General features: G+C 38.5%; 1 protein-coding gene across 1 annotated transcript in view; it reads left to right on the top strand.

Moving 5' to 3' along the window:
- The window catches only part of TSHZ2 (teashirt zinc finger homeobox 2), a 141,185-nt gene that overhangs the window by 27,895 nt on the left and 89,364 nt on the right, over positions 1 to 23,926 (top strand). The gene's annotated exons all lie outside the window — the stretch shown is intronic.

The raw sequence follows: 23,926 nt of genomic DNA, 5'->3' as shown, positions 1-23,926 counted from the left end.
GCTGGAGGTCAAAAATAAGCTTTGAAATTTGGCTAATCCCATCACATCCGCAGAACATGTCTGGTGGAATAATCTTTGGACATGAAGTCTTGACTAATGCCAGAAATAGGAAGGAAAACTTAGTAATTTCATTAGACCCATCAATCATGAATCGTGTAAGCACAGCAATCAGGGGTCTCATGTCCAGCAATTTACTTGTAAGCTTTCAAATGCATTAGTGGTTAGAGTAGTAGGAGGAACACTCCTCAAGCCTGGGTCTTGTTCTAGAGGAAAATGGGTCTTCTTGTTAATCTACATGTAGAACAAATGCTAACTGAATGGTGGCGAGGAGGGAGAATGCAAAGTTTTTCTAATTATGACTTTCCTGAAAAGATGGGCTCTGCCATGGCAGTGGTATATGCTAGAAATGCCCTGGACCATGCTGGTTTTAGAACTGCAATTTTTATGGTGAAATCATTACTAGTCATGAGACTGAAGTGTCTCAGATAAACCAAGCAGCAGGAAATGCGTTGAAACCTCTAACAGATTTCCCCAACCAATGTATTCGGTCCTTATTCATTTTTTAGTGCATTTTAGGCACAGAAATTTCAGTCTAAGTTGATGCTTGCACTTTTGGGCATTAACATTGCTCCAAAGTGGAAACTGAAAGCTTCAGCTTTCACTATGGCTTGGCATCGAAAAGGTACACACAGCTAAATGCTGCTGTTTTGTCATGCTTTGGTAAAACACAGTTATGGCCAGTCAAAGATCCAATACTACTGTCCTTGATTGCACAGGGTGCCCATGGTGACTGATAGGTGCTCTAGCTCTCTCCCAGCATGCCAGTATTAGGCAATAAAATATTGCTCCCTTGAGACATGAACTGGTAGCCTCTGCAGACCAGTCCCTGGCAGGAACAAGAACTTGTGTAGGTGATTATACCTGAAAGGGACAGTGCTGCACAGCACTTACCAATGTGTTGGCCAGATAAGAAGAGTGTAAAGAGTCTGCTAGTGTTCATTTCTGGCTTTATCTTGTCTTAAATGTATTTTTAAATAAATGTTGGCAAATCTGTCAGATATTCAATGCAAACACTTCAACAAGAGATTTGGCTTTAACTCCGGTATATGCAATAGATTCTGGGGAGCAGGAGGATCTTCCACTGTGGTGTTCTGAGTACCAAAAGGGATAAGACCTAGGAGTTACACGTGGTTGGTGGTTTGTCTCCTATGACACAGTAAGTGCTGGTGTGTTAGGGTAGGTACTGCTGGAAAGAAGTCTCCTCCACAGCAGGAAGAAGTACTGAGGCCAACATTTCTAAGTTATCCTGAGCAGAACTCAGATTCTTCTTGTGTTTGGGTTGTGGTTCTCTTAAATGCAATGGTTTTCTTAAATGCAATGGCTGTTCATTGTCTTTTTCTGCCTGGGAGCCTCCTAGAAGTCCTTCTCTCTATCTATCATCTGAATTACCTGATATGTGTCCTGTGACTTTCAGCCATGTAAAAATTTTGGTGTGCGCTGGAAAAAGCACTTGGCAGTAGCTGGCACAGAGTGTAGGGACAAGGAAGAAAGCCTGCAGAGCCATATCGATTCAAGGAATCCAGATCTGCCAGAGACACCCACATCTCTACACTTTTGCTTCTGCTTGCATGTGTCTTATGTTATGATGAGGAGGGAACAAAGTTTGGATTCCCATTTCTGTTCTGATGCTATACCTGGGAGGCAGAATGCATGAGGTTTTGTGAGAGGACTTTCTTGTTCAGAGAATACTGGCCTTGTAAATTGTATGCATTTTCTGCCATATATGTGTATATATGACATATATGTGTATATATATAAAATGTCCACATGTATATGTGTTTGTGTGTGTGTGTGTCTGGATTTGTTTAATGCAGAAGCCACTGACATGGGATGAAGCAGTTTTCCTGGCTGTAGAGCTGATGACACTCCTGCTTTTGCTATGTGCACTGTCCGCAGCAGCATGCTCCCATTACGGAGCCACCCTTCACCTCTTTCCTGCACTCACTGCCTTATAACATGCAAGATATAGCTAAGATGAGTCATGATCACGGAGCTGTGTTTATTAGCAGTATGTACTGAATCACCAGATTGGATTCAAGAAAAGTATCAAATACATACATATATATATATATACACACACACACACGCATATGTGTGTATGTACGTACTTTTGTATTCTATTTCCAATGATTAGATCTGAACTATTACTGGCACTAAATTAGGCAGCAAACAGATCTAGGTCTGTTTCTCTTTTTTTCTCTGAGTAGTGAATCACGTTACATCAAAGGAGTGGATTTTTAAGAAACACTTTTGATTCTTAACTTGAATTTGTAACAATTTAAATGATTTACAAGGAGAGACTCATTTGATAAGGAATGAGACAGAGCCTGAACATTTACATGAATGTAAAACAATTCTCGTGAAGCCTGGAGATTGGACTTTTTCCTATCAACATTTCAGAACATTTAATTTCCTTTTTTAACTGCCTTCTTCTTGGTGTATATAAATATGTAATATCAGCCTAGGTTCACCTTTGCCTGTTAGTAACAAATTGCTCCCTGTGTATTCATAACTGATGTTTCTGTGGTCAGTCTGTTTTCCTGAAGTTTGCCAGTGTGCTATTTCAACTTGCTTTCTTGATTTGGGTATTTAATGAGAAGAAACAGCTGAAATAGCCTGAACTAGTTTTCTCTGAAGGAGCAGTATCGTACACAGGCTGAGAATTGCGTCAGCATGTCTTTGTGGGGCCAACTCAGCATCCTTTCTTTGCCTCTTGAATTTGACACTGCACTGATGGGCATAGTGCCAGCTGTTAGCAAATTGTGCCCATAGTTCTTCTCCTTATTCTTGTTGAATGAGCAGCTGTTTGTATTGTCAGTTAGGGTACTTCAGTCGCTGTTGTGGCTAGTCCTGGAGCTTTCACGAGGACTGGAGCAAAAGCATCTAAAGAAAAAAAAAGAAATAAGGAGGTTGGTCTCAGAGATTTGTCCCTGCGTGCATTAAGCGTTGCGATTACCAGTGCTTTAAGACCTTATTTATGATAAGAGAAGGAAATGACATTCTAGCACAAAAATCCCCTGAATCTTAATCGGCCTAGTCTCAAGGGGCTTTTGTGTTTTTGCCTCCATTTTGATTCAAACTTTTCTATGCATTAATTCGTGGAAAGTTTGAGACCTGTTTACCAGGTAATCCGATCAACATTGTGACTCACGCTACACTTTAAAAAAAAAAAGAAAAAAAAAAAGAGGCAGGGAGGTGGGGAAGAGCCTTCAATGTTAATATATTTATATTAGTTGTGAATGAAGAAAGAAAATTTCCTTCCCCAAAATAGCTATTTGTTTTGTATGCATAAGATAAAAATCTGCATGTGTACATGGATCACCTTGGTGTATTTTACCTGGCGTCTCCCTGCTTCCAGGAGCCCGAGGTGCTGAGAACGCTCTGGGGCTTCCCACCACACACTGCGGTGCTGGCACTTTCAGGCTGGCAGGTTAAGGGTCTGCAGTTTGCTCTGGAGTGCTGAGGGGTGTCTGCGGTTTGTGGTGTGCATGTACGGGGAGGAAAGGAAAGCAGAGAAGAGAAGAAGATACAACTGAGAAGAGAAGGAGATACAATTGTGTATCTTCCTGGTCAAAAGTCTACTATGTGGCTGGACATGTGATGTAAGGAGAAATACATTTGCTGTAGCAGAAGGTCCCTTCCTCACCTGTGTTTTGATGTATCTACAGTGCTTTGTCTGCTTACGTGTTCATAAAACATTATGCATTTGAAAATAGCAGCTTTCCCAACGCCATATGCTGAGAAATCTTAAGTATAGTCTTAAAAATCGTAAGAGACTTAGGAAATTAATATTTTTTTAAATAACACATATTGGATTCTTACAGTTTGCTTTCTACTTTTAGAGTTGGTATGTTCTTGATTTCAAGCTTTTCCCTGTGACCATAAGAGCTGCATGCTTTCTTTTTGCTGTTTTTGTTTTTTTAATGAAATATGAGAGCCTCACAAAACTACAGGACTGGAGGAAACAAGCTTTAAAGACAAGTACTAACTATCCTGAGACTAGTGATAAAATAAGTAGAATTGGCTGCACTGAAAAATGGTCATGATTTCCAACACTGCCTCTGCCCAGTTGCATGCCTGATTTATGTGCAGCTACCTCAGTTGTGCACACTAATACCAGGGGAATCTCATGGACAAATGGCTGATCAGGTATGCTTGTGGACAGTTGTCAGTCTTCCCCATGCACACTTGGGGTGTGCATGTGTTTTGCATAGGCAATTGCAAATTCCATGTATTTGCACATTTGTCCCATAATAGTTGGCCAAATATTTGTTTTTAGCAGCTACTCTTGCTATATTGTCAGATTCATTGCTAGGCTGCTTTGGCACTTACATTCCATACACTTATTTGAAGGGAACCATAATGCAAACACATTATAAAAAAAAGCATTGGCATGTCCTATTTTTCAGTTCCCAGTTACAGGTGTTCAAAAGGAGAAGTCAGTGGTTACCCAGGAATTTCTGATCAGCAGATCCTGTTCAACTATCTCCTGTTGAGTGCTCAGAAATAAAGGATACAAGAATTGCTGCTGATTTTTTAGCCACTAGCGCAGTGGTTCTCAGAAGCTTAGGCATGTATCTTTGGTGACCCAAATCTGCCCAGAATACAACCTAAAGCTTAGTTTTTACATCAGATTTTTCCTACCTGACTAGCCTGAAATATCCCATATAGTTATAATGCTAGGTACTCAAACCTAAGATATAATAAACACCATTTTTCTGTTTGCAGCATCATATAACTATGTTTTCCTCTTTTATACCAAAAAGGAAATCAACTTTAAAATCTTTCTGACTTAGGTAAACTTTAGAATTTGCAGAGAGCTGTACTCATGCATTGGACAAAATTTCAACCTAAGTCCTTCAAAACCCCATATGGTAATTCTTAAGTTTCCTTTTTGCATATGTAACTAACAGATGCTGCAATGTCTTCAGATTCCTTCCATACCTTCCAAAATACGCACAATATATGCAGCCATTGTAGGTCTGGAGATTATATCTGTCAAGACTGGCTGCACGTGCAAGAAACATGATGGTAAAATATGTGGCGAGTATGGGAACTGCATGAACAAGAAGTTCTGTGCTTGAACTCTTCAAATGAGTCTGACACTTCCCAACTGAAGAGTTGATACATTCAGGAAACTACATCTCTTGCCCCAGGAAAATCAGATGACACCAGTATATCATCTACCATTGAGTTTCTTTCCACATTGTATCTGACCTACTTTTTATTTGAACGATCAGGTCTAAGTATCTCGTACAGCTATAGAGATAATAAAATAGCATTGAGGCCACAGAGCAGGTCAATGACTCCTTGGCGTGCATTTTAGCTATACGTGTTTTGGTATGGCAGTATTGATATCTCCTAGAGACAAAATATTCACAGATACATAAGGAAAAAATGGAGCTGATATTTTTTGCTCTTTTTAGTAAAGTTGTGGTGGTAAGAAAGGAAATGGTATTATTGTTTTGAGCCCTTGAATCTTTCTGAATCTTCCCAAGGACATCTAGTTTCAGGATTTTGACCACACGATATGTTTTTGTCGCCAGTTTAATTAAGACTTTGTCGTGTGGCCCCACCCCAACTGTGATCACAAACGTCTCTGTGGCAAATATAGTTGATTACATGTTGAGAGAGTGTTTGAAGTCTTAATAGCAGTCTTTTCTACTTTGTTGGCTTTAATTTTTATAAATAATAATAAAAAAAAGTACTTATCCACAACCTATTGTTCTTCTTTGGACCTACCTGCTGTGTTTCCCTTGCTATGCAGGAGGAGAGGCATTGTCTGGTCTCGCAGCCTCTCAGCTACTTCACACTGAGCATGAATTCACAGGCTTTCCAACTTCTTGAGAGTTTTCAGAGGTGCAGCACTTTTTCTTTTTTTTTTTACCTATATCTCTTACTCTCAGTATGTGAGTACTGCAGAGTCTTTCGTCATACACCCCTGCAGCCCTCAGCTAAGGTTTTGATCACAAGGACCAGACACACAGAGAGGGGATGTGTCCACACTGACTGAGGCTGTGTTAGAGCAGGGACTCAGACTGGCTTCCTCGGCATCAGAACTTAGCTCTTTTTATTTCTTTGTAGAGCATAATTTACATATCGAGCAATGCAGGGCACTATTGATCTCATTTTATTGTATCTGTTCATGACTACTAACAGGCTAGACAGATGCAGATTTCTTAAGACTAAATTAAACTCAATGTTCTGAGTCAGAAAAACATGTTTGTTTCTTAGATACAGTATATGCTTCTCTGTTGACTTGAACTGTATTCTGTAATCCCATGCATATGTGGTTTCTTTCTTGGTACTCCAGAGTGCACTCTATAGATAACACTTTCATGGTATTTTAAATTCCTATATCTTGACTGTTTTCAGAGAAATTAATATGATTTAACCTTCTTTAGAGCAAGGATAAACTTTGAAATGAAAACTAACATATGTTCTGTATGCTATTTTTATAACCTTATTTTATAATTTCTGAGCTGATTTTGAGAGATGATTATCATTTAACAAGTGAAAAAGGCTGTCAGTGTGACTGCTGCAGTGCTCCTGTGGATTAGTCCTCAGCTCTCCAAAATTCATTTGAAGGGAAGCCCTGCAGAAGAGGGTATTGTAGGTCCGTGCTGTGGCCCATAGACAGAGCTGCTTGGGGAAAACTTCATGCTAACCCCTGATGTGCCCAGCTGTAGCAAGAGCCTGTTAGTCTGTCACTTTTCTAGCACTAAATTCACTCACACATTTTTTTTGTTAAATATACTGGCTGTCAGACTACATTATATTTCTTCATGATTCACTGCATTTTCTATGTGTTTCCTTGAGGAGATCCTCCATACTCTATCAAAGGAGACCCTTTCCTCCTTCCTTCCTTTCTCCTAGGCATGCTTTTTCTGTTTTTGCTATGTCCCACAGATGCAAACCCAAGAATTGTCCAGGAGAGCCCCAAACCACAGCTAGCTTTCCCTAGCTAACGGACCCATGAAATCCACTCATAAATCAACCCAAGGGTATTCTGGTAGGAATTTAGCTGCCTTCCTGGGCTTCCACTAAGTAGAAAGAGTAAGAATCCAGAAATAAAAAATCATAAAGGAACCTTCCACCTCAGAGAAGACAGCAGATATTTGCAGCTATTGGTCTGGGTATTCTATCGGGGAAAGCAGGGGTGGATAAATGTGGATGTGCTGTAAAAACATGTAAGGAATCCATTTGCACATTACTGTGGAAATATTTTCTCAAACAAAACCTTCAAGTACAGATGTCTAAGTGTTGCAGGCCCTGCTGTTTCATCTTTTGTGTGATGTTGTCTCTATTCCCAGTAGATTCCAAGTGTACACCTCAACTTCACTGCTTCTGCATACAAATATTTGCCTGAAATATATAGTACGTTGTAAGGTCACTTGCAACTATGCCTGGAAAAATCAGACAGAAAAACTGAGCAAGTTTTCACAATTGAAATTAAGTAGGTCAAGAATCCATCTAGCTTGTCTGGTAATGTGCTCTACAAGCTAATGAGATCTTGAGAGAAGAACCACATGTATGAGGTTGCCAAGGTGAACATACATCCCCATTACAAACCAATGAACAGGAGTAGCAATGTCTGATTTTTGTTTTATCTTTACCCAACAATGTGCTCTAAAAATGCTTTACCCTGCCTACAAAACCTTCAGGAATGGGTAGAAGTGTGTTATGAATGTAATTAACTGCTCTGTTGATTACAGAATGTATCCCTTCATCTTAATGGGTGGGATGACCAGGCATATATAGTTATGTACTTACGTTTCATTTGTATCTTCAAACAGATAAGAAAGATGTATTAAGTGATTATAGTATGCAGGATATGATGTTTATCCCATAGCTGATTATGCCATAGGTGAGTTAAGACCTCATTAAGACTTTGGTGTCAGGTCTAGTGCTGACTTGCATGTTGGATAAAATCATTTCCCATGGTATATAGGTTTTATGAATCATTAAGATATAAAACAGTGTTACAAACACTGCCATGGAATAAGTATTATAGAAAAACAGTAATACATAGTCATAAGGATATATAATTATATGTATGTGTGGGTATATATATGATGTTTAGTCTAGACATCAGTATAATTATGCACAATAAGATGTGACATCTAAGATTCATGCATGTTATAAATCTTTTTGAAAAGGAAAATGGTTAAGTCTGGGAAAACCTTAATTTTTCCCAGCATTGCTTTGCCTCAGTGCCTTTTTATATCTAAATTCTGAATAGAAGACAAGGCAAATAATTTATTCTTGAGCTATTTTCTTTTAGTGTCCGTCTTCTCATGTGGTCCGAAGGCCACCAGTTTGCTCTCTAATGTGCAGATGAAACAAACTCTTTTGTTGTCCTCAATCAGAAGGCAGAGAGCTTGAGGCTGCAGAGTTGAAAGACATGGCTGCATAGTCTGAAAATAGAGCTGGGACAGTATAGTCTGTTATTTATAATATCACAGTATCTTTTTTCTAATGGAACTTCTAGGCTTGCTTGGAGACTAAGGACATGACATGACAAGAACAGAAAAGATAAAAAAGTTATCTCTCAAATATTCACATTTGCAGCCGCTTTGGCTGGAAAATGAAGGGCCAGATTTCAAAACCTGGCCAGCTTCTTCATGCCTGTAATTTGCAGGAGAATGTGAATGGAATTAATTGTGGGTGGAATTTAAGCTATTTATTTGTCTTGAGAATTTAATTTTGGGGAAAGAAAACAGACATTTTAGTATTTAATTTGTGTCCTCGATTCAGTTACAGAACTGAACCTGCAGGGCTGCAAAAGCTGGGAAGGCCCAGATAAGGCCAGGATGAAAACGTTGCTCAAAATAAAACCATTCAAGGTTAACAAATTGCAAGACATCTTAAACGATTTAGCCAGCATATTGCTTGCTCACAACCATATTTTCTGCTTTGCTGGATTTAACTTGCTTTGACTAGTGTTGAAGCTTCAAACCAGTTGGGGACCACACAGCTTTATGTATTTAAACATTAAACTGGTTAGTGGGGTTAAAACTGTTAAATATATCAAACTTTCAGGGTGTTCATTGAACAGTATGTTTATTTCATTTGGCATGTTATTTTAAGTATACCTAGGAAAACAGCAAATGCAAAATGCCATGGGTAACAGAGAGACTGCAGAGAATAAGCAGAGGACATGGGATGCTCAGACGCTGAAAGTTTGCATGTCTGCAAACAAGGCATGAGAGATTCACATGCCATGTCAACTCTCAGATGCATTCAGCAAATTCTTCTGACAATAGTGCAGGAGATAGCAAGTGCTTTGTTGTGCATCCTGCTAGAAATATTACATACTGCAGAGAAAAGAAAACAGAGAGGGTCGGTCAATATTTTTCTTGAATTTACTCCTAGTGGTGGAAGCTCTGCCCAGAGTATTCCATTTATGTTTGGAGCTCTGCACTATATCATTGTGCTGCTCTGTAAAGTAAATTTATTCCTGGAAAAAAAAAAAAAAAAAGAGGCTTTCCTTGTAGTATATAGTGTTGCCAGGAAGGTCTGAGGGATTAATTGATTTTATTTTTTTTTAATTTGACATGCAAACCAGAAAATAAAATTATCAGTTTATTTCCAGGCTTTTTTACACTTTTTAAAGTTTTTTAATTTATCAGATTTCAAAGTGAAATGTCACTTACAGATGAAGAGTTTAAAGGAGTTTCATCTAAAAATTAGAAAAAAAAAGTTTTGACTTGATAGAACTTCAGGGTCTTTTAGCTGTTCCCCCCCCCCCCCCCCCCCCCAAACATTTGCAAATCTTGCCCCTCATCTGTGAATAATTATGACCTGGAATGTCATTTTTTGGTCAGCAAACTCTTGCATGAAAAATTTCACATAGCCCAACACCCACACCTGTAAGTTGCTGATTAAAGCTCTCTTCAATTTTTTAACTGAATAGCCCAAGTGTGGGAGGGTGGATTCTATTTCTCAGAGTAATACTATGTTGTTGTTTGAGTGCATCAGAAACAACCTAACGAAGGGGAAATCTCTGCATACTTTGCGTGCCTTATACTTCAAGGAGCTACTTGGATGGATATTTTGTGGCTGACCACTAGCAATGGAACGCCAATGTAAGTAGAGTCAGACTACTGCCGAATTCCTTACTCCAGCTCAGCTCTACGTCTGTGAATAAGGATGAGCCAAGGAAGAGTAGAAGCCAATGAAAATATTCTGACAGTTCCTGGTGGTCTACTGTCACTATGTATATCATTTCATTAAACATCTTTGTCATGCTATATATAATTTGGCTCCAATCGCTTGGGTTTGACTTAAAGAGTAGAGCCAGACCATAGACTCCATTTAGACTTTGTGCTTTCAAATTTCTGGCTTCTCCTGTGTTATAACAAAAACATTTCCTGTTGACTTTTTAAAAAGCTACACACATTTCAGGTGAGGTTTTCTTGGTGCCTTAAACGAGGTTAGCTACCAAGTTATCCACCGCTGGCTACTATTCATTTGTCTGGAAGGATATTAGGAAACTAGAACTTTTAAGAAAGTACGTGCTGCCCAGAGAGGTCATTTCCCTCTCTCCTCTTTCCACATATGAATAGAAAGGGCTAAATTTCACTGCTTGCCTTTACATTACTGCTTCCTGACATGTGCACCAAAAAGGTGAAAATTCTTTTACGACACATAGAGAAAAAGGTCCTTTTCAGTGCAGGGGACATTTACCAGTTGTTTATAAGGAGTAAGAATGTGGAATGACAAAACAGGTGAAAAAATTTTGATTAAAATAGTTGATATTTTGAAAACTTCTGTATTTAATCTTATGGACGTGAAATTTAGAGTATAAAAAAGTAATCTTTTCTAATGACCAGTTAGTACATATTTTCAGGAGGGGAGTTCTAAGCTGTAAGTATATACAATTTTTTCCCAGGAAAACTGATATATACTTAGAACACTAAGTATGGCTACTAGTAATACACAAGTGCTTTAAACTTTTAAATATATCTGGCTCCATTCAAGAGATCAGTGTGGTGGTTCAGCTCATTAGCATTTGAGCAAATTTGTTACACTTTTAAGGACTGTTTTCAGAATGGCCTAACCCGACAAATGCAGTGAATTCCAGATGCTAATGGCACCATTTATCAAGACAGAGCTTTTTAACATAATGCATAAACCTTTCTACTCGGTAGTTTTACTGTGCATTCAATTCCATTGCAATTCATGTCTTCAGGCAGAGGAAATGAAGAACTTAAGCAATGTAAACACACTAGGAAAAGACTCTTAGATCCCTGTGGCTGCTGGAGATGAAGTACTTATTTCCACAAAATTTGGCTTCCACTGTTTACAGAGTAGGGTGAACAACTTTTGGGACTCTGGAGTTAAATTGTCTAGGTGTTTTTACGTTTCTCCTCTCTGAAACATCTGAGCATCTTGTACCCTATCAAAGCTTCTAAAAAATGAAAATAACTTATTTTTTGAGAATTTACTTAAAGCTTAAATTGCTTTGGCAAGGGACATCTTTCTGTTTGCATTTGTTGGGTCATGCTGCACAACAAAGCTTGTATTAACTAAAGTCAGCTAATATTTTATGGCTATTTAGTCTATTTACTCTCTGTAGCTACAGTGTAGCTAACTGTTATGATACCAGAAACTCTTTCCTTTCTGTGATGTTTGGAATAGTATTAAAAGTAAGAAACTGACCATGCAAAGAATAAAAAACATTATTTTGAGATTGGTTATGTTGAAGCCAATATTAAATGAGGAACAAAAATATGGAAAGAATCAAACAATTTAACATACTCCCCATCTCCCAGCTTACATTACTATTTCTAATATCTCGGAATTTTTCAGTCTCCTTGACATTTGAAAGTGATCCCTGTGAAACCAGCTTGATGTCTGCCTCTCCACTGAAGCAAATAGCAATGACCATATTGCTCCCATTCCCTGGACCCAAAACTTTTCATCTTTCTAGACTCTTGTATCTTGTCAGACTAAGCTGACACTTCAAAATATAACGACTGCACTCAAAAAAAAAATTTGTTGTGTATTTCTTAAGGTCCCGGTTCTGGAAAGTAGCTAAGTATAGACGTAATTTTACATTTATTCACCTTTTCAGTTGCAGGGAGCATCTCCAGTTTATACCAGCTCATAGTCTGACCAATGGGCTGTAACTGTTACCCATGTTGGTGTGAGATCATGGGATTCTTTTTCTTTTTCCTGCCTGTTTTATTCCAAATACAGCTGGCTTCAGGTTCCCATCTCTATTATTTACAATGCAAGAATTTTGGGCCTTGATGCTACAAATGTTCCTGCAAGTTTAACTACAAGCATATGAGTAGTCCCAAATGAAGCCCTGGAACTCTTCACGTCTTAAGCACATAGTCTCCAATCCTGGAAATTCTTGTGCATATGCTTTTCTTTACCCCCTTGAGCAGTCTCATTAATTTCAGCAGGACTACCCACAGTAGTAAAGTTAAAACACGTACATAAGTATTTGCAGGTTCAGTTCCATAGTGACATTTCTCGTCCTCCAATGTTATTTTATCCCCAAGCCTGTTCACTGTCAAAAAATGAATCTTTGAGTAATCAGGCCTCACAACTCCCCTCAAACCCCTTCCTGGAACTTATTTTATATTCTGTTCTCTGGCAAGACCTATGGACAGCAGCAAGACTGTCCTAAATCAAATAACCTTAAGAATCTGACATGAACTGACAAGAGCCAAGTATGGCTGCACTAAAGTTTAAACCAAGCTGAAGTGAATAGTTCTCCCTGTTGTAGTTTAGTTTTAGTAGCACTCCTTGCATTTACTCTCTACGTCATCTGAATTTTTTTTTTTTAATGATAGAAAATAAGCTGGATGAAAATAAATGAGATTTGAATGCCCAAATGCTAGAATTTGTGTTCTTAAATGACCTGGAAGGGAGCCCTCCATTGCACTTCTTAGCTCCTTATGTTTTGTAACATTTTACTCCAAGTGGGCACTTGAGGTTTAACGTGGGACAATTAAGTAGTTTCACAGCTTTGGTACAAAACCCATCTGTGTTATTGGAAGTTGCACTGTACAGGTCTGAGGAGCAGAGAAGCTCACAGTCTGGGATGAATTACTGGGAAATCCTCTTCCAGCCCCATGTCAGGTCTCTGGGCAATTAACTCTCCAGCAGGGAAGTGCAGAGGCTGTTCTTGGTGAGGCATTGTCCCCCAAAGGCTGCACACTTACATCTGCTTCCTTACAGAAGCAGCTGCACCACCGTAAAGGCAAATATGGTAACAGCAAGAAGGGCAGTGCAGCCCAGTGTGCTCAGCTGAAAGGCAGGAAATCCTGACTGCTGTTCCTGGCTTATACATTGCCTGTTCAAGGCCTTAGGCGAGAGGAGAGGGTTGACTTCTCCAGCATCATCTGTAACATCGAACAATGCACCTGAAAACCAACAGTACTTTACAAGACTTAATTCCTGTTGAAGAAGTTTTAGGCTCTGCTTTGTGAAGATATATTCCCAATGTATTGCACATATAGGAAATAGTGAAAAAAGCAGATGAAGAAAACAGTTGTAACTTTGTATGTAAACACATAGATCAGATGTTTTAACAGGTTATATCCATCAAATGCACATGTAGCTCTCTTCCTAAATTATGTCCAGAACTGCAGGTGCAAATAAAAAATAATTTCTTTTGCAAAGAAGTGGACTTACTCATCAACACATACAGCAGCTTTACATGAATGTGAAATTGTGGTGACTGTGCATTTAAAGGCATGCCTAACTGGCTTAAAAATCAGACTCAAACAATCCCATAACTCCATAATCCCCAAATATAAACAACTGACATGGATTTTACGTTCCAGTGTATTAAAAGTGGGAAACATCAGTTGTTTTAAATGGAAACATAGCAAATTACTGTATCTGAAGCTCTGTCACTTGCTCCAAGCAGAGCTCAAACAAATTATGGCTTATCTGAATGATTTCAGATAAAATTTCGGATAGGATTAACTGTGATGTTCTTTGTTCTCTAAACTTTAGAGCACTTAAGGAGAGGAGCTGGCAACATGGACAGTGTTTTATGATAAAAAATGTAATAACAGCTTTAAAAGAGGAAAGACAGCTGCACATAAGCAAAGTTAGAATAAACTTGGAATTTCTGGAAATTTTATTAGTGAATGTAGAGCCATCTTGCCCATGTGTGGATAAGCACATGGCTGTTTGTAAGGAGGAGGGAAATATAGTTACCTCTATTGTGCATAGAAAATTAGAAAGATCTGAAACTCGTTTTTTCTGCATGAGAAAAGATGGTTCTTCCTATTTTCAGAAATAGAATTTTTTAATATTTAGTTATACTTTTCCCTCACCCATAAAACTGACTATCAGCTTCCCTGACCAAAATGTGTTTTCCCAAGCACGGAATTTTTGGAAATTATTTACTAAGATTGCTTCAGTGTTTTAAAATATCCGGGATGAGATTCCAGTTTTGGATTACATTAAATTCGAAATCTTTATATTTGCCATATTTTCAACTCCTAAAAGTAAGGGAGGAAGGAAAAGCAAACAAAAAAAGTAAACCAAGTGTTTATTAAAAAGGGTAAAAATATGTTTGCAGCTATAAATGAATGAAGCTTCATTAAATTCAGGGGAGCTAGACCCACTTACATTAGCAGAAAATAGGGTCCTTTTTTCTCTCCTTTTCAATAATTTTTCAAATGTTATTTTTAACAATTCTAGGAGGAGGGGGAAAGTAGGGTGGAAAACTGTTACAGCCATTTTATCACATTTTACTCCTAACAATGCAGTACAAATGAAAAGAAACCATAATGCTCTGTAGAATAATACGTTAATCATCATCAGTCGTCATTCAGTGCAGTATGTTCTTTCCACACCATGCAAAATATGAACAGATACCCTCATGAGAAGGAGAAATGTCTTATCTAATTGTTCACCTAGCCTGGAATACATAATGGGGTGCAGTGGGGTTGTGTGTCATCTCATGTATGGGGCAAAAATCACGTGACAGATTTCTTTTGAACTGTGAGAGATTTATGAAAGGTTTCACCCCTCAAGGGGTGGGAATTAAAGGGGTTAGAGGCCCATCTACCCAGAATATTTTTACTCAGTGACAGAACAGTTGTTTTTCCTTGAGAAAAAAATTAATTTCACTGGAAAAAAAACTTTCTTAAGTTATTTTTCATGAGGAACTAACTAGCTAAACTTGGTACATTGTGCCTCATCATTGAAAGATTTATTCTCCAACTACATTTCATCATGTAGCAGCCCAGCTGTCATCTAGCCTTGCTCCCTCAGGAGTGCCCAAGGGCCTGATCCTGCAAAGTGGAATATGCCTTGTGACAGGGTCTCAGCACCCTTTACCAACTGTAGTCAATGATCAAGATAGTAGATAGGATCTGAAGGAGTTTGGTATGGAAAACTTGTCCTGGTGGGAAGGTAGGTCAGGAGAACTTCAGTCCCATTTTCTCCTGGGCTGAGCAGGATCTCTGTGGTATTACTGTTCCCGCTGTGTGCTCTGGCCATGCGAGACACCCATCTGCCCTGGAGGGATAATGAGGGGAGACTCTGGTTCAATATATCAGCAGTGGAGGCACTGGCCATAGATCCCATGCTGCACTTTGGGGGCTTTCATCTAGAACTTTTCCATTATTTGCACTGAGAAGTTGATGTTTCCTGGAGAAATTTTTGATAAACATTTTTACAATCCCCTCTGATGAGCTCTTTAGGACTGTTACGCACAATGTAGCACTCCACAGCTTTCTGCATAGCTTAGTAAAGTGACTATTTCACAACATTTCCTCTTTCTTCATGAAGTCTCCAGAAGCTACAGTTCAATCTCAATATTTTTCTTCTGCTTTAGGCTTCTCCAGTAACTCAGTCTTCAAAAACCAGGGTAGGAAATAGCCCCAAATTATCCTAAATACACTAATGCAATCAAGCCTCAAACTCAAACTGGAGGGTTTGTACCCTATGATCTCCAGCAATTCCCCTTCCCCCAGCTTTTTCACTTGCTCATAGGTCCCATCATTACTCCTAACAACATAAAATTATTGCAGTTGGGAGCCAGTGGTAGAAGTATTAACAGGAGGATGGTCAGGAGGTTTCCTAGACATGTAACATACAGAAGAATAAAATTAGGAGGCAGCTTCCAAATTACTTGGACACTTGTGAAAATTTCAACCAAAAATTCTTCATGAAACTTTTCCCCTAATATTTCTTTCCCATGTCCCTCCCATTCTCTCTTTTTCTTATACAATATATATGCATATATATTTCCACTCTATTCCTTGCATCTGTCTCATAAATATATCTCATAAATGTGTGCATGCTTAGGTATGAAAATATACTTTGTACAAGCCTATAATGTTTGTACTGTTTCCAATCTTCTGTATCTCTGAAAAATAAGTAGGTGTTATACTTATGTCATTTATTGCTATTTGTTTCTTTATGTTGGTTCCTCTTAAAGTGCTCTTCTCATAGCATAGCTCCAGGGCATCCTTGTATGCAGTTATGATGCATAAAAAAACTGAAAAGCACAATTTAAACTGCAGCACCTCATCTGCTCTCCCTGTTTGTCTGTATTTTTCCCTGTGCCGAACATCATATTCCTTTCATTTGGCAATATAATATGATCCACCATAAAGAAATATAGCACAATGGAGGGTGAGTCATTCTGGCTAAAAGGTTAGGGCCAGATCCTGCATTCCCTCCTCCAAAAAAACTCCTATGGATTTGAATAAGAGCATTTCCCAAGTTTGGAACCTCAAGACTCAATCCTAAATTATGTATGCTGGCATGGGCTAGCTTTTTTAGCTACAGGGTGCTTCAGTTTGGAAAGTCATTGCCATTTCTCTTTGCATTGTGCCAGTTCTTAAAGTTCTTCCTTATTCTTTGTTCTTGGAGGATCACATTTACTCACGCTAGAAAGACCCATACTGTTTAACTAATCCTTATCTGTAGAACGGTTACAAGTAAATTTCAGAGGGATCTCAGCCTATGCCTTCCAAAGTCCGGGTCAGTGAACTGAATGGGGTTTTTGTGGTATACATGAAGGACTTCAAAACCTGTCATGTGTAACTCAGCAAAACTCCCCATGGCTTCAGTGAAAGCTTTGTCTGAATCTGAGTTTGTAGCTCAAACAGGCTTAATATTTGGATGCCGTCTTGTTTTGTGATGTTTTTATCTCTGCGTTGGGCAGCCTGGGTGCAAAGGTCTATAAGCAAGCAAGCTTTGGGGCTGAAAATGCCAAGAGGCCAGACTAGCTATCCAAACTAGCCAGCAGAGAGAGACCCTAAGCTCTCTGGTCAGCTCAAGCACCTCTCTGCTTGGGGCTTCCATCCAGGTATTCCTACCTGGAGTGGAGCATGGTCTGGTTCTGCTATCCTGCAAAAGGTTAGAGCTCTTCTCTGCAGCATGGAACCATCCTCTGCCTAACTGGATTTGAAGCTAGTTCTGCCATCTCCTAGGAGAGCACACTAACCACCAAACCGTTCCTGTTTTGCATAGAAAGATATTAAAGAGGGGATGAGTGGAGATAGAAAGACAGATTAGGCCTGCTGGCTGGGGTGCTGATGCAGAATGTGGGAGAGTCACCTTCCAGTTTCTCTTCTAAGGAATATTCAAATGTGTAGACAAAGTGGAACAGTTTCAGTGGGAAAGACTGGAGGATACCCACCTCAGCAGGGAGAGCAGCATCTGGGGGCTTTGCTGTGCAATGGGATTTAAAATTCCCACTCTAAATCAGGACATGGAGGGGTTTGAACTTGAGCCTCCTGCACTGAAGGCAAATACAATATCCTAACTGGTGAGCTCCTGCCAAAGGCAAAGGTGGTGGCAGTCCTTGGTCCATGAGGTCGTCTCAAAACACTACTGTTGAATCAGGCTGTGTGGACAAATATAGGGAGAAGGACATTTAGCATTTACCTTGTGGATCTTGTTGCAATATGAATCAAAATTGCAATAGAAGGGCAAAACAGCAGAAATTGTGATGCTTAGCACATTTTGTTAGTGGAAACTTAGACCTCTGAGGAATCTGGGCTCTTCCAGACTAGCTGAATGAGGGTTTTGAGTACCTCATTTCAGAATTAGTGACTCCTAATGTGTCACTTGGATGAGCGTGTCACTTCATGACCCTAAGCTTTCCAGATTTTACCTTGTTTGGTCTTTTTAAATTCTTCCTGTAGTTATTCTCCAGTGATTTTTCTGTTCCTTATGCTGCATCAGTCATACATCAGGTTGTGGCTACTCCCCGGTGGCTTGCAGAGAACAATAACATAGGTGAGAAAATATGCCCACTCATATATTTTGATTGTTTGACTTTCCGCTATATCTCTCTGGAATATACCTCTACCTGTGTGCTTATTTACATATTAATGTGCAAGTATTTGCAGACCCACGTATTTAGCAGGACATGGGGAATAATCTGTAGATAGTAGAAGTATATCATTTTGATTTACAGTCTAACATTTAAATGTTTTGAGGTCAGACCTCTGAGCGAAAATAATTCACAACTGGATATACAGCTTCCACAGGCTGTACATTTATTGCCAACAAGTACAACACAGATTGTTTTTTACGTGCCTGCTTTTTATTGCTTTAGATGCTGTTGCAGGATAGTTCACATAAACATTTATATAGGGTTTAGAAAACAGTTGTTAGCGAGGAGGAAGCTTTTTCTGTTTACACAGCCTCTGAACAAAGCCACTGCGCGGAGCTTCCTGTAATTGACATGTGGGCGGGTTTTTTTCAAGTCACTGACTGGAAGAAGTGAGTGTCTGAGATTTATTCCTGACAGGACTTAAATTACTGGTAGCCTGACACATTTGTGAACAATTACTAGACACTGAGGTGTTTAAAGTAATGGGTACTGTTTGTTCAAGGGATGGGGAAGTTTCAAAACCATTAAAACAAAACAATTTTCCATTTGATTAGTAAAAAGCAAATGCATGCATTTATTTTTTCTAAATGGCACACATATATTTGACTTCTTAAATAATTCTTCTCTCCACATGCACATGCTTAAAAATTCCCTTGATTCCCTTAACAATAAGTTACCATACCTTTGTACAAGCATTGGTTAGCTGAGCTTACAGTCAGCTCTGAACATGACACCTATGAGCTTGCAGTTTTCCAAAAGGTGAATCCACTAGTGACGTCTTGATTAGAAAAGGATCTTATTGTTAAGTTGCCTGAAATAATAATAATATCTATTTTTTTGTCCTCCTTTTATTTTTCAATTTGAAAGAAGAAAAGTGAAAGGCTCTAATATTTACTGCTTTATCCATTTGGCCATTAAGTACTGCGAACATTTATGGAAAATAAACTCTGCTTAATTCTGTCATTAATCTACACTACATTTGTTCATTTATTTGTAACTCCTCAAGGTAAAAGTTATATTTATTTCCAGCATTTGCATTCAGTGTTCCTATGCAGTGACTCCTTCCATTCCTCATTACAGAACCTGGGTCTGGGAAACACATTTCATCCCAATCCCCCAACTTTCTAGGAGCCATTTCAGAGGCTCCTGTCATAAGAGGAATACTACATTGCCCTGGATTATTAAAGGTTTTTTAGGAAACATCCTACGTGCACACTGAACTGTGTACAGGTGATGATCTGTTGTACAGGTGCTGTCTCTGCAACTCGTGTTATTCTGATGTTCTATGATGAAAGTGAATAAAGATATTAAAACTACATACATCTACTAATAGCCAAAATAAAAGATTTAGATAGTGAACATAAATCCGTATTTTAGAGAAGGCTAGTAAGCCTGCTTCAATGCTGGTCTAGTGACTAGAAGCCAGATTGTTCTTCCTGGCTGAGTCAATAAAAATGTTTATACATGTCTCCAGTGCAACGTGGCCACACAGAGAGCTGCAAGAAATGTTTGTAGTAGTGGTAGGTTAGGATGTGAAGCTGAGAGCATTGCTTGCACTCCGTTGATCCAAGCACTCAGATACTCCAAGTCAGGTTGCCCAAAATCATGACACTGCTTTAAGTATGGTAAGCTTTCACCAAGATAGATTTAAATGTCGTCCCCTTTTTTTAGTTATTCCTCCAACCACAAGGGTAAGGCATTACTTTAAGGAAACAAAAAGGCAAAATGCTTATGTAATCACATTGTCCCGTTAGACGTCCTCCCACTGTTTTATTGGGACTCTTACAATGTAAATACGACAGTTTTTCCTATGGGCATTTTACTACTTCACAAAATAAGCCTTTTCTTTATAGTTATTTAATATTCTTCAGGAATGAAGATGCATCTGTGTGTTTTGCTAGCCTTCCTGAAAGTGCAGACTTCCAGATTTCAGCAAGCTCAGTTATTATCAGAGCAGGTTAATTTGTTGCAAAAAGACTGGACTCTCATTGCTGAATGAGAATTCCCATCCCTCAAGTAGATTGTTCTTGAGTGCTGTTAGAAAATCCCCTTCTTGCCACAGTTTTCTCTTTGACAACAACTGAGGAGGTGATCTGGAACTGGGAACTACCTGGGGTTTTTTGGTTTTGCCATAGTATTGGGAAAATATGAAGACAGATAGTAGATACAGATTTAGCCTTTATAAATTACTACCTGTCCACTGCTTGCTGTAACACAGGTGTAATCAAGGTAGGGTACATGGGAGATGTATTAATTGCTTGAACTTGTTTCCTGGCCTGTCCTGAGACAGAATTCAAGGGATCCCACTCTTATATGCTATCTCCAGGAAAGGGGCAGCATTCAGACTCCAGCAGCCCGTGGGCCAAAATTTTTTCTTCATGCACGATAGCAGTACATACTTGTCTTTTACATTCATGGAAAATAAAGACATTCTGTGTCTTTTTGATGTAATTTCCAAAGTGATTTATGTTGGCTTCATTATGGCAAGAGCTCCTGAAAATCCATCCTATCCATCCCATCCGTCCCTGTGTAGGACACTCTCCACTACGTCAGTCAGCTAAACCACTGTCTGCTCTTCCTTTGAACCTATGTAGAAGATTCTATATACCCTACAAAGACGGAGTTTTTATTCACTAGTTCTTGTTTTCTGTGTCAGTTCTTGATGCATTAAGTAGTAAAACAATTTGTAGCGTGCTGTTTGCACAAAAGAATGAAAAATAATACCAAAAATAAAACATGAAACTGCAATGAATGCATCTATTTTTACACATTGTGTTCTGTCTCAAGGACATTTCAGAAGTTTCAGCAAAAGAACCCAAAACCCTTTCAGGGTATCAAATCACCATAGGGATGGCTTTCTGTTGGTTTTGCAAATTTTATTATTCTTCTTGAGTATTTGGGGAAAGGAGAAAAAAGGACTGCAGATGTTCCAAACTTTCTATGGTCTTTTACAATTATTCAGGGTGGTGCCTCTTCTGTAGACTATGTGCTGTTTTGCTCGCATATTCATAAATTTTTCTCATTTGTGAGAGTCACTGAATAGAGCATGTGAATTGTTTTACCCAGTAGGTGGTGGAGCAATAATGAAGCATTGTGATTAAGTAGTGTTGGAACATCTTATCTTCCTCACTGAGTGGGAGGCACCATTAGTAGTAAAAGTAATTACCTGTGTAGAACGTGCTGATTGCACTGAGTATCTACTCCATGACACAAAGAATGTCTTCTCAACTTTAGGGACTTTAAGAGATCTCCATTTGCTGCTAATTTCACATTTTAAGCAATAGCACATAATTCCTTTTGATTTTTCTTTGGTGTCAAAATTACAAATAAATTTTGCAAGAGCTTTTTCTCCTTATCAAAATTCTGTCCTTGTCATTGGTAGCTACAAAAAGAGGATGATCAAAATATTGCACGAAGAAACTGGAACTGTAAAAGCAGGGTACGTTCCCAGCATGGCATCTGGACTTGCAGCTTGGGGGGTGTCCTGCAGAACAAGACTGGTGCCCTGATCTACCCGGAATAGTATTACTCTATAGAAGTTATGCAGATAATGACTCAGAAACAGGACATCAACACTGAGCATTGAGAGAAGGTCTCAGTTTACAAAAAACTCCTTTAATGGGGATATGTGGGAGGCTGTTGCCACTGATGGCATCAGCTACTTACAGGGTTATTCTCACAGAAGCCAATCTGTAGTATAATACACTCTGTCCTAAGGTCTGCATTTCATAAGCATTCATCCATCTGCCTGACAGTTTCCAGTAACTCGGGGAATAAAATATTAAGATAGGATGGAAATAAGTAGTTCTTTCTATCATAGAAAAATGTGTTTATTTTTTATTTCATCTACAGATTGTACCTCTGGTAGTTTTTTAATCTCATGTAGCTGTGAAATTAAACCTTACTGCTCATCCCTACACTTTTAAACCCTTTTAGCTACTTTGAAAAACTTATAAAAAGTTCTGGGATCCAATGAGGTCCATGACTTTTAGGATAAAAGAGAAAACTAAGAGCATTTATGGTTTGGTTTAGGTCTGATTCAAAGCCTGTTGGAATCACAACAAAGAGATTCTCACTGATTTTTAAGATTAATATCCGGGGTTTGAACATAATGTCTAACATAAATGCAATGCTGCTATGCTCCTGAAAAGTACCTGAGCACATTCGTAATAATGTAAGGGTTAGAAGACTGTATTGGGCAACATTTGTAGACAGGTAGAGTCAATTAAAATAATTGACAGCAGAGAAAAAGCCTTGTGAAGGGGCTGTATTTTCTCTGTTCTCTGTATTACTTTATATAGGCATTTCCTTTGGTTATTTTGGAAGGATATGAGGTCATAGTGATTGGAGACAGGCAGAAACTTTAATGAAGATGGCAAACTGTCATTGCATGGATTGCTTATTTCTCTATCATGTACAATCACTTCCACCTATAAAATGGCAACGTTTGTTTAAGGAATGATATGGTTTTACTCAACAGCTTTAACTTCAGATTTTTTTCAGAAGCTTTTGCCAGTTTTTCTGCTACAAACACAGTTTCTAAATTAAGTTTCTAAGTTTTGGGGTTTTTTTTAAGTGTCTTGAGGGAACTGTTTTTTTAAATCTCTGAATTACACTGACCTGCTTTTTTCTTAAATATTTTCTTTTTCTTGCATTTTTTGGTTAACCTGTGATACATTTTACTCATGTTATATATCAATCGGATGCTGGATAAACTATCTGTGACCATTACTGAAAGTTTGAGGAGTAGGTTTAGGAGTGTGGAAATATTAAATTGCTGGAGCCACAATAGTGGAAATACATTTTAAATAACCAGACAAAAAATTAACTAATGGTTTTATGACTAAAGTAAGCCCAGATAATGATTAGCATCATGTGACATTTGGTGTTTTTTCTTTGCAGAAGTGAATGCAACATTTTTCTTAGTTACATGGGCTTGGTTTAGCTTGATTAAAAATAAATGAAAAGACAAAAAGAATACCATTCTAAATGAGTAAGATCCACCCAGTTTTGTGCAGAGCTATGCAACTGCATTTTTTCTGTAGTTCTAGCTTGCAAACATAAGGTTGGCTTCAAATTGGGCCTACGCTGATTTTATTCTTACTGGTGTTGAGTTAAGCAAAATATCTGGAAAATATTTCAGCAAAGCAGCCTGGAATTTAACTGAGACCAAAATCAGGCACATTTTGCATGGCAGATTATATTGCTGTAATTGTGAACAGCAATTTAATGATTAAGAAAATATTGTGAATATCTGTTGTTCATGGCTGGTGTTTACAGGGACTAACTGCCTTCAACGACACCAAACAGACAATATCCATCCCTTAGTGTGGCGTAAAAACAGTGAACAGACATTTTACTCATAATAAGAATATAAGTAGCATAAAAATTTGCACAGTTTAACGTTCTTTTCCTGAATCCTACTAAAATTCGGGAATGCTCCTCTTCTGCATGATACCTTTCAGTATAACTCAGGGATATGTTTGATAGTCCGGTATGCATTCTTATGCTTTAAAGCATGATAATATTAAA

The sequence above is a fragment of the Gavia stellata genome, chromosome 20, assembly GCF_030936135.1.
Source record: "Gavia stellata isolate bGavSte3 chromosome 20, bGavSte3.hap2, whole genome shotgun sequence".
Classification (NCBI taxonomy): Eukaryota; Metazoa; Chordata; class Aves; order Gaviiformes; family Gaviidae; genus Gavia; species Gavia stellata.
Note: the sequence above shows the minus strand (reverse complement) of the source record. Positions and strands in the feature narration are given on the sequence as shown.